The sequence below is a fragment of the Papio anubis genome, chromosome 11, assembly GCF_008728515.1.
Source record: "Papio anubis isolate 15944 chromosome 11, Panubis1.0, whole genome shotgun sequence".
NCBI classification, from domain to species: domain Eukaryota; kingdom Metazoa; phylum Chordata; class Mammalia; order Primates; family Cercopithecidae; genus Papio; species Papio anubis.
Window position 1 is genome coordinate 86,387,044 of NC_044986.1, and position 10,593 is coordinate 86,397,636.

Consider the following 10,593-nt stretch of genomic DNA (forward strand, 5'->3'; position numbering starts at 1 on the left):
GGCTCAGTCCAGACTGCACTACTGATGTCTCCATAAGAAATACTGAACACCAAAGCTTCTGATCCAAGGAATGCACTGGTATGGCAGTCTCTTGTGAGCAGACTCCAGGCCCCATTCCCATGTTCTGATTTAATGGGTCTGGGAGCAACCCAGGAATTTGCTTCTTTCACATGTGAGCCACCTGATTCCAGCGCACACAGGCCAAATGCACTGAAAGAAGTGGCATCAGGGTGTCAGGACAGGACTATGTTGTCCCTGTAGGTAGCAGTGGGCATTTCCCCCCAAGGGGAATGGGGCTACCCTCTGTCAGTCATTCTGGGAAGGGCTAGGAAGGTTATCCCCCACCCAGACCAGCGAAATGGGATGCTTCTTCCCTCTGGGCCTCATGTTCTTGGGCCTGGATTCCAGGGACACCAGAAGGGCTTAGAAATACTCTGGGTTGGCAGTTTTGAGAGAAGCTGGTCTCTAGAGCATGGCCAGTACCCCATGGGCATATCAACTTCTCCCTGATTCTTATGTCTTGCTAACAGTCACAGCACCACTGGAGCTGTGATGTGGAGAGATCGACTCTTCTACTAGATCTGCACCTACTTCTAGGGTGGAGGAAGGCCTGGCAGAAGAGAATATACTCCCAGGGTGAGCACAGCAGCAGCAGCAATGGCCTTCAGAGTCTCACCCTGGAACCTGCTGGAAGTGAATCCAGGCAGTGTGGACTCCCAGAGCCCAGAACTATGAGGGAAACCACTGGGCATGCAGCCCCCACCACTCCTGTCCAGAGTGAAAGCACGTTAGATGATGCAGGCTGGTCCTTTGACCGCACAGGAGGACTTGGGGTTTTATTGCTAATCTGCCACTTGTACCCTGAATCAAGAAGAGTCAGGCCGCATTTGGGATATATATATGCATATATATGCACATAAATGATGTGCCCTTATTGACATATCTATTTATTAAAATATGCATTTACATTAGTGGGTCTTTTTCTTTGGATACAAAGCAATACAGGTACTCCTCACTTTACAGATAGGTATGCTCCAGCGGAGGGCAGCAGTCAAACGCGACTCTTGAGAGAGAGGAGGGGAATTGAGAGAAAGGGCACAGCTCCCTAAGGGTGTATCAGGTTTCGGCTCATTCAATCTGCAGACACTTTCAGCAGAGGCTGATATGGTCACCTGGGGAGGGAACCTGCAGCTAACTGCACCTCTATCACTGATGTGAGTGTGTGCTAAATGGTGGGAAATTAGGTTGAGAACCAGAGCTATATGTTTTGTACAAATTGCTGCGTTTTTAATTAACTTTTATTTTACACTTAGAAGTATATTTCTGAGTTGCTATAACTATTGTACTACAAATTGTTCCCCAAGTCATTGTGATTTTTCATACCTTTTAAGTCTGACCACTGACCCAGACCTTATTCTACACACATACAATCAGGGTACCCCAAATTTGCCATAGTTCCTCAAAGTAAACCATAGTTTCTTCTCGGCCTTCCTTGTGCTGCTTCCTCCTCATGGAAGGCCATGCTGTGTTCTCTGGTTGACAAACTCTTACCCAGCCTTCAGGTCCCTTGTCACCTATCAGGCCCTCCTTGAAGCCTGCGCTGCCCTCCCACCACTCCCACTGCCGTGGCACCACGGACGACCTTGGTGGAGCATCACATGCCGGCAACACTGGCTTGCTGGTCTCTCCAGTGACTCTGTGTGATGAACCCATCAATGACGATCTCTTCTCTTTGCCTTTGTGCTCTGGATGAGAAGGGTCAAAATCAGCAGCACGTTGAATAACGGTGGAAGAAATAACAGTAGTCGACCGGGTGTGGTGGCTCACACCTGTAATTCCAGCACTTGGGAGGCTGAGGTGGGTGGATCACTTGAGGTAGGGAGTTTGAGACCAGCCTGGCTAACATGGTGAAACCCCGTCTCTGCTAACAAAAATTAGCCAGGCATGGTGGTGGACACCTGCAATCTCAGCTACTCGGGAGGCTGAGGTGGGAGAATCACTTGAATCCAGGAGGCGGAGATTGCAGTGAGCTGAGATTGCACCACTGCACTCCAGCCTGGGCCACAGAGTGAGACTCCATCTCAAAAGAAAAGAAAGAAAAGGAAGCAAGGGAGGGAGGGAGGGAGGGAGGGAGGGAAGGAGGAAGAAGAAAGGAAGGGAGGGAGGGAGGGACAGTGGTCAAAACCATTGGGAAGTTGGGGTGGTTAATTGTATGTATCCAATTGACTGGGCCATGGGGTGCCTAGGTATTTGATCAAACATTATTCTGGGAGTTTCTGTGAGGATGTTAGTGACTGAGATTACTATTTGAATCACTAGACTGAGTAAAGCAGATTCCACCCCCACTCAAGGTGGTAGCCTCATCCAGCCCATACCTCATCCAAATCTGAATAGAGCAAAAGGTAAGATTTGGGGAAATTTGCTTTCTCTGCCTGACTGGCCTCAAGCTGGGATGTTGGTCTTCTCCTGCACTTGAACTGGGACTTACACCACTGGCTCTCCTGGTTCCCAGGTCTTCATATTTGGACTTAAACTACCACCTACTCTTGGGTCTCCAGCTTTCAGCCAGCAGGTAGCAAGCCTTCTCAGCCTCCATAATTGTGACAATTCCATACAGATACAGGTTTAGCTATAGATGTAGATATAGACTATATAGATATACATATAGATCTCCTATTGGTTCTGTTTCTCTGGAGAACTCTGACTAATACAGAAGTCAAGAATTAAGGCCGCTCCTCAGTCCCAGAGCCTCTGACTCCAACTACCTCTGCTAACCACCATCTAAGCATGGAGTGTTCTGGTCCATGATGTCTACCAAGTTCCAGCCACCAGATATATGTTGCAGGTATCTGGAAGGAGGAAGGGACAAAAAGAGGGGTTTGCCCTGCTCCCCTTTTTTTTCTTTTTTCATCAGAGGCCTACAAGGACAGTGTACCCCGCCCCGCTCCCTCGAGGGGAGGGGGAGTGCCGGGGGCCTCCTCCTTACTCTACACCTCTCATGTCTCTTCACCATGCCAGACTAGAGTCAAGCTCAACAAGGTCTTCTTTCCCCGCCGATTCCACCAAGCCCCTTCCCTTGGCTGTGGTTTCACTGGAGAGTAGGTAGGGACCATGAGAATCTCCACTTCATTAATTCATACCCATCACTAATTAGATGACAAGGCATTCAGCTACTTAAGAGAGTCATAGTTACTCCTTTACCTGCATTTCATTGAATTTCTTCACTTTGGCATTCAGAGCACTGGGCAGAAATTATACCATGTCAACACCCACCACGGGCCTTTGCAATACCCCCTCCCTTTTAAGAAGAATTCTCAGAATCCTCACATGAGCCTCCATTTGCATAACCAAACCTAGCTATGAAAAGGACTGAAAATTGGAGCTGTTTAGCCAAGCAGCAGCATTCTGCTAAAATATCTTGTTAGTAAAGAGATGGGAGGAGCCCATGCAAGGTGGCCAGCAGCCCCAGCCACACACTGGCACAAGATACGTGCTCACAGAATACCTGCTACATGCAGTGAAGGGAACTCGGTCACCACTAAGGGCTTGTGATGCCTGGTCTTGTGATAAACTGAGTGCTTTAGATCTGGGGACATTTCTAGACTGTTCTAAAGTCTTCTCATCATAACTCCTTCTTCCTGCTGGATACAACAGGCAGACTCATCATAAAACATCAACATTCCCTAATTAATATGTAAATGTAATGTTATTCCAATAAAAATGCCAACAAGACTTTTTGAAAACAAGACAACTTGATTATAAAGTTTATGTTGAAATATGAATAATAGCAGCCAAAACTAGAATCGAAATCTAAAAATTGACAAACAGAGAAATGTAGTATATGATAAAGGGCCTTTCAAATCACTGGAGAAGAGCACTCACTCTTAAAATGTAGTTAGGACAATTGGACCACCATCTAGAGGAGCAACTCCATTCCCACCTGTCTCTATCCTACTATAAACTCCAGATGGATCAAATACTTACATGTAATAAAGAAAATCACAGGCCGGGCGCGGTGGCTCAAGCCTGTAATCCCAGCACTTTGGGAGGCCGAGACGGGCGGATCACGAGGTCAGGAGATCGAGACCATCCTGGCTAACACGGTGAAACCCCGTCTCTACTAAAAAATACAAAAAAAAAAACTAGCCGGGCAAGGTGGCGGGCGCCTGTAGTCCCAGCTACTCGGGAGGCTGAGAAAGGAGAATGGCGTAAACCCGGGAGGCGGAGCTTGCAGTGAGCTGAGATCCGGCCACTGCACTCCAGCCTGGGCGACAGAGCGAGACTCCGTCTCAAAAAAAAAAAAAGAAAATCACAAATTTGAAATTTTTCATAAACTTGGAATAAAGAAGGCCTTCCTAAACATGACTCAAAACCCAAAGACATAGAAAAAAAAAAATTATTAAATTCAACCTCATAAGAAGAAAAGTGGTTTTGTGTTTTTAAAAACAAAGCAAATCACATCAAAAGTGAAAATACTTGTGGAAGAAGGCATTTGCAACTAATATTGTTAACCTACAGAGAGCTCCCACAAATCACTAAGAAAAAGGCTAACAGCCCACAGAAAGAAGACAAAAATGTAAGGAGACAATTCACAGAAAAGGAAACATAAATGGTACATAAACAGAGGAAAATATGTTTAACCTCATTCTTAATAAGATCAATACAAATTGAAGCTGAGATACTAGGCCAGGCGCAGTAGCTCACAATCCCAGCACTTTGGGAGGCTGATGTGGGTGGATCACTTGAGGTCAGGAGTTTGATACCAGCCTGACCAACATGGTGAAACCCTGTCCCTACTAAAAATACCAAAAAAATTAGCTGGGCATGGTGGTGCACGCCTGTAACCCCATCTACTCAGGAGGCTGAGGTGGGAGAATTACTTGAACCCAGGAGGCAGAGGTTGCAGTGAGCCAAGATTGTGCCACTGCACTCCACCCTGGGTGGCAGAGCGAGACTCTGTCTCAAAAATAAATAAATAAATAAATAAATAAATAAATAAATAAACAAACAAGGAAATACTAAATCAAAAAATGTTATAGGACTCTGTGTTGGCAAGGATATGGTAAACAGGCACTTGTGCTTGATAGAGGCAGAGTAAGTTGACAAAATGTCTACAGAGCAATCTGGCATTGTCAAAAAAATCTAAAGCATATATCTTTATACCTCCCTAAAGGGATTTGTTCTAAAGATACTATCTAAATCTATACAACAAATTTATGTGCATACAAGGAAATGCTTGCAATAACAAAAGATTGAAAGTTGCCCTGTGTCACTAGCAAGGGCCTGATTAAATAAACCCTGGTTCATTCATTCAGTGGAATTCTATGTGTCCAGTCAAAAGAATGAGAGAGAACTTTGGAGTACTGTTATGGAAAGTTCTCTAAAATATATTGCTAGGGTCAAAAAAGTATGGTGTGGAGGAATGTATATACTGTTATGATTTATGAAAAAATGAGAAAGAACATATGGGTATGCATTGAATCTGCTTAAAATAGCAAGAAACAGGAAGAAGCTACCTCTAGAGAGGGAGGCCTGGGGTGGGAGAGGGACAGCAGTGAGCAGGAGATCTTTCACTATACATCCTTTTTATCTTTGAAAATTTGTATATATTACCCAGTCAAAAATAATGTTTTAAAAATAAAGCAGTTGTGTTTAGATTGACAGAGAAGCCAGACCCTAGCATAGCAGAGGGCCATGGAAGATATGAGAAACAGGAATCAACTGGAAGACTGTTTGGACTAATAAGATAATTCAGTTTGGAGAAAGATCCAAAAGTCACTTGCCTCAAGAAATGGTGCAGGGACAACTGGATAGCCACAGGCAAAAGAATGAAATTGGACCCCTACCTCACACCATATACAAACATTAACTCAAAATAGATCAAAGACCTATATGTAAGAACCAAAATTATAAAACTCTTAAGAAAAAACCTATGGCTAAATCTTCATGACCTTGTATTTGGCAAGGGTTTCTTATATATTAAACCAAAACACAAGCAACAAAAGAAAAAATAGATAAATTGGACTTCATCAAAATTAAAAATGTTTGTCTCTCAAAGAACACCACCAAGAAAATGAAAAAATAACTCACAAAATGAGTTTTTACAAATCATATATCTGATAAAGTATTTGTATCTAAAATAAAGAGCTCTTACAGCTCAATAATAAAAAGACAAATAGCTCAATTTAAAAACAGGCAAAGAATGGGAAAACCATTTCTCCAAAGAAGACATACAAATGGTGACAAGCACAGGAAAAGATGCTCAGCATCATCAGAGGGAAATGCAAATCAAACCCACAATGACATACCATTTCACACCCACAAATATGGGTTCTATCAAATAGTCAACAAGTGTTGGTTGATGAGGATGTAAAGAAATTAGAACCCTCATACACTGCTGGTGAAATGGTAGATGGGTAACCACTTTGGAAAACAGTCTGGCAACCCCTAAAAAAGTAAAACTTTGACCCAGAAATTCTATTCCTAGGTATATACCCAAGAGAAATGAAAACATATGTTGACACAAAAAGCTGTACACAAGTCTTTATAGCAGCATTTATTGATAGCAGCTGAAGTTGGAAATAACCCAAATGTCCACCAAATGATGAATAAACAAAATGTGGTCTATCCATACAATAGAATATTGTTCCAACATAAAAAGGAATGAAGTTCTGATATATACTACAACAGGCATGAACCTTGAAAATGTCATTCTAAGTAAAGGAAGACCATGTATTGTATAAGTTCATTCATACGAAGTGTCCAAATAGGCAAACATTTGGAGACAGAAAGCGGATTAGTGGTTGCACAGCACTGGGGGAAGGGGGACTGAGAAGATGAGGGCTAAAGAATAAGGTGTTTCTTTTTTTTAACATGATGAAAATGTCCTATAATTGATTATAGTGATGGTTGTACAAGTTCATGAACATAGTAAAATCCATTGAATTGTACGGTTTAAATGGATGAATTGTACATATGTGAATTATACCTAACTGTCAAAAAAGTCAGTTGCCTCCTCCCTCCAAACTATTTGAACAACATTAAAGGCACGGATACAGTGTTTACATCTATCTGTATGTACTGGTTTTGCAAAGATGTCCATATCACATTTACATGAACAATTTTCTGGTGTGTGTATAGTGTGTGCACAAGCAAATATATGCCAGCAAGAATATTCTTGCCCAAGGTTACCTGAAAGCAAGATAAGTAGGTAGGAGCATAGGAGGAAAACATTCCTGTACTCCTATGTTGTTTGATTTTTTTTTACAATGAGCACATGCTACTTTGTTAGCACACAACAAAAACTAATAAAAAACAAAAATTGAGCTCCTTTGCTGGCATTCATCAATGATCAAGCCCTGGTCACGTGCCTCACATGGACCATCTCAGATGCAACTCCTGTACGTTAATCCTCACAAGAGCCCTACACACCCTATACAGTGTTTTCTCCATTTAACAGGTGGGGAAACTGGGTCTTAGTGGAGGTGAGGGACCTGACCAAGCTCACTCACACAGGAGAGAAGTGGCCAAGCCTGGGAGCACAACCCATATCCACAGGATGGACCCCAGTGCTAAGCTTTCCCACTCCATCCCTTCCCATTGCTGGAATGGGACTCAAGCTATTTTTGTAATTTCCCCAAAACTGACCTTAGGAAGTCTACTTCACCATAATCAATGACAAGCACAACCAACTACAGTGCCCACATACAATTAATCAGGTTCATGCAAAAATTCTCAGGTTTCACCAGAACTTAGGCAACAGCCTAAATAACACCAAATAAGATTCAGAGCAGCTGGTGATCGGGCTCCAAGACTTGACTGATTCTTGTTTTTAAAATGTTCCAGTCATTTAGCTGTTCATTAGAAATTCAGCATCACTGGGGAAATGGGTTAAATGAGCTAAATACCCAATTCATAATGGAAAAGTATCTTAAACCACTTGTTGATTGCTGTCTTTTCTGAAGCAAGCAGTGGAGTGGCATGGAAGCCAGGTAGCATGCAACATTTGAATAGTGTGTGCTTCTTGGGAACTGTCCTCAGAGGGATATCCATTTTCCTCTGTTTTGAAAATGCTTCCAAAGCATCTAATAGTATCTCAGTGGTTTTCCTTAGAAATGGAAGAAAAAAAAACCATTGGCCTCATTGTATTTTTTACTGTCTTAAAGTTTTCCTCAATTTGCTACATACATTAGTGCTTTATAAGAAGGGTACCAGTATTAGTGCCCGGAGTTCTAAGTGTTTCTAAATGTATTTCTGTACACCACTCAAGTATTGGCCTCTCTTCTGGTTCTGTTCATGTGTTCTCCCCTGCACACTCTATGGTCATATCCACAGCTTCGGCTCTACTTCCCAACATCTTTCTCCAGCCCTGATTTCTTTGTTATGTGCTAGATCCCAAATCTGAATGGTTAAGTCAGGAAATGTTCATCTTCAAGCAGTTTAAGCCAGCTGCAATCGGCTTAAGAATATAGGAAATATATCGGTTTGTATACCTGAAAAGTCCAGCTATAGGCATAGCCGGATATGAGTGTTCAGTCAATGACAGCAGGACTCTGTCTCCATCTCTTGATGCTGCTTTCTTCTCTATTATCTTTGTTCTCAAGCAAGCTCACCCCAAGTAGTGACAAGAGGACCATCAGCAGCTCCAGGCTGACATTTCACTAGCTTAGCAGCCCATGTGGGATGAAAGCCTTTCCTTTGCAATATTTCCCACTATTGTATTGTATTATATTGTTTTATATTGGCCCGGATTGGATCATGTGTCCATTTCCAAACCAATCTCTGTGATCTGGGTTGGCCAGGCCTGGATCACATGCTCATTTCTGAACTAGAAAAGAGGGAAACTCAGCCCTACTGAAATCAACAGGACAGATTGTGGGAAAGGGGTTCATTTCACAAAAGGAAAATGGTGGGTCTGTTTCCAGAATAAAGGTGAACAGATACTGAGTTCCCCAAAACAAAAATTGTCCCACATCTCCCGAACCTCTCCAGCTGGATGTCCCACAGACAACTTACGGCAAACCGAACACGTTTCTCCCAGCTCTGAGTCTCTACAATTGTATTCCCGTGTTGAAGTTATGATCGATTAACTACTTCTTCAATTTGGAAACTTGGTGACAGCCTCACCATCTTCTGAAGTAAACTGATCTGCCCTTTTCTCAACAATGCCAGTGCTTTCGCCCTGCTTTGGGATTTGGCGTCTCTTCCCCAGGCTGTTTCACTGGATTCCTATCTCGTTACTCTGTCTCCATTATCTCTTTACTCTGTCTCCACTATCTCCTCCTGCAAACCACTCTCCACATGGCTGCTAAAATCATCTTTCCCAAGCATTGATCTGCCCCTGTTTCTTCCCTGTGCATTTGTTATTTTTTGGTTTTCCATCGTCATGTTATACTTGGGGACCTCTCCACACTGTGAGCTTGGTGGAAACAGTTTTGACATGAACAAGTAACACACGCTCCACCAGGGGGATGCACTGGCCCCAGACCTCGACTCTAGGGCTTGTGGCACATGGATGGTAAGAGAATGAATGATGTGTTCTGTGGGTCTGGCAGCGGCAGCTACATCCAGCTTCTGGGGTCAGCCAGGGCAATCATGGCAGCCACGACATCCAGCATCTAGCAAGGTTAATGGGGTAAGCTGCCATTTCTGGCCTCAGCAGCATGACCATGGGCTCCTTCCAGGCCTGGTTTTGTGGTGTGACATGGGCTGAACCTCTGGATTCAGAGCCTCTCCTTGTGTCCCCGTATTTTATCCAGCCTGCTTCTCCAGCCTTCTAGGCAATTCCTTGAGATCCTGTTTTCCTCTCAAACAATTCCTTTAGAGACTATCTCAGCCAGAGCCAGCTCTGTTGCTCACAGCTATAAACCTTGACCGAGACACTCCTGAGTGGTTTCAGAAGAAAATCTAAACACTTCAGCCAGGCATAAGAGACCCTTTATGATCTGAGCCTCACTCACCTGTTCCCTGGCCCATTGCCCACCCCACAGCCCTAAGTGATTAGCAAAGCAGGCCTTTCACATTGACAGGCCTCTACCCTGCTCTCATCCCCTTCTCCACCTGGTAAATGCTGCCCAACTCAAGTAGCGACTCCTGCCATCATCTTTCCCCTCCTCCCTTCTCTCCTAGCAGAATGGTGGGCTCCCTCCTCTGGTCCCCTGCAGCCTCGCTCTGCATAGGCTCTGATGAATGCCTGGCACCCTATATCTGTGTGTGTGTGTGTGTCTGTGTGTGTGTGTGGTCTTGGGAGGGTCATAGAGCTCCTCAAAGCAACAGCATGTCATCTCCCCCCGCCCCCCACCACGTCTTTGTGCCTCCTACCCTAGAGTCCAGCACAGCACTTGTCCCATAGTGAGCCCTCAACAAACACACAATTAACAAAGGATGGAAATCAATGCTCCATCCTGCCAGCCCTGGACACAACACCCAACAGTTGCTTGAGGGCCAGTGTGGCATTCTTAATAAAGTATGTTGGAAAATGTTTGAATGTCTCGGGGAAGAGTGCTTAGTACAAATTATTGCGGACATTTCCATGGCATCTCTCTTGGGGATTATCAGTTGACCGGCTGGGAAAGCTGTCTCTCTCAGGTTCTG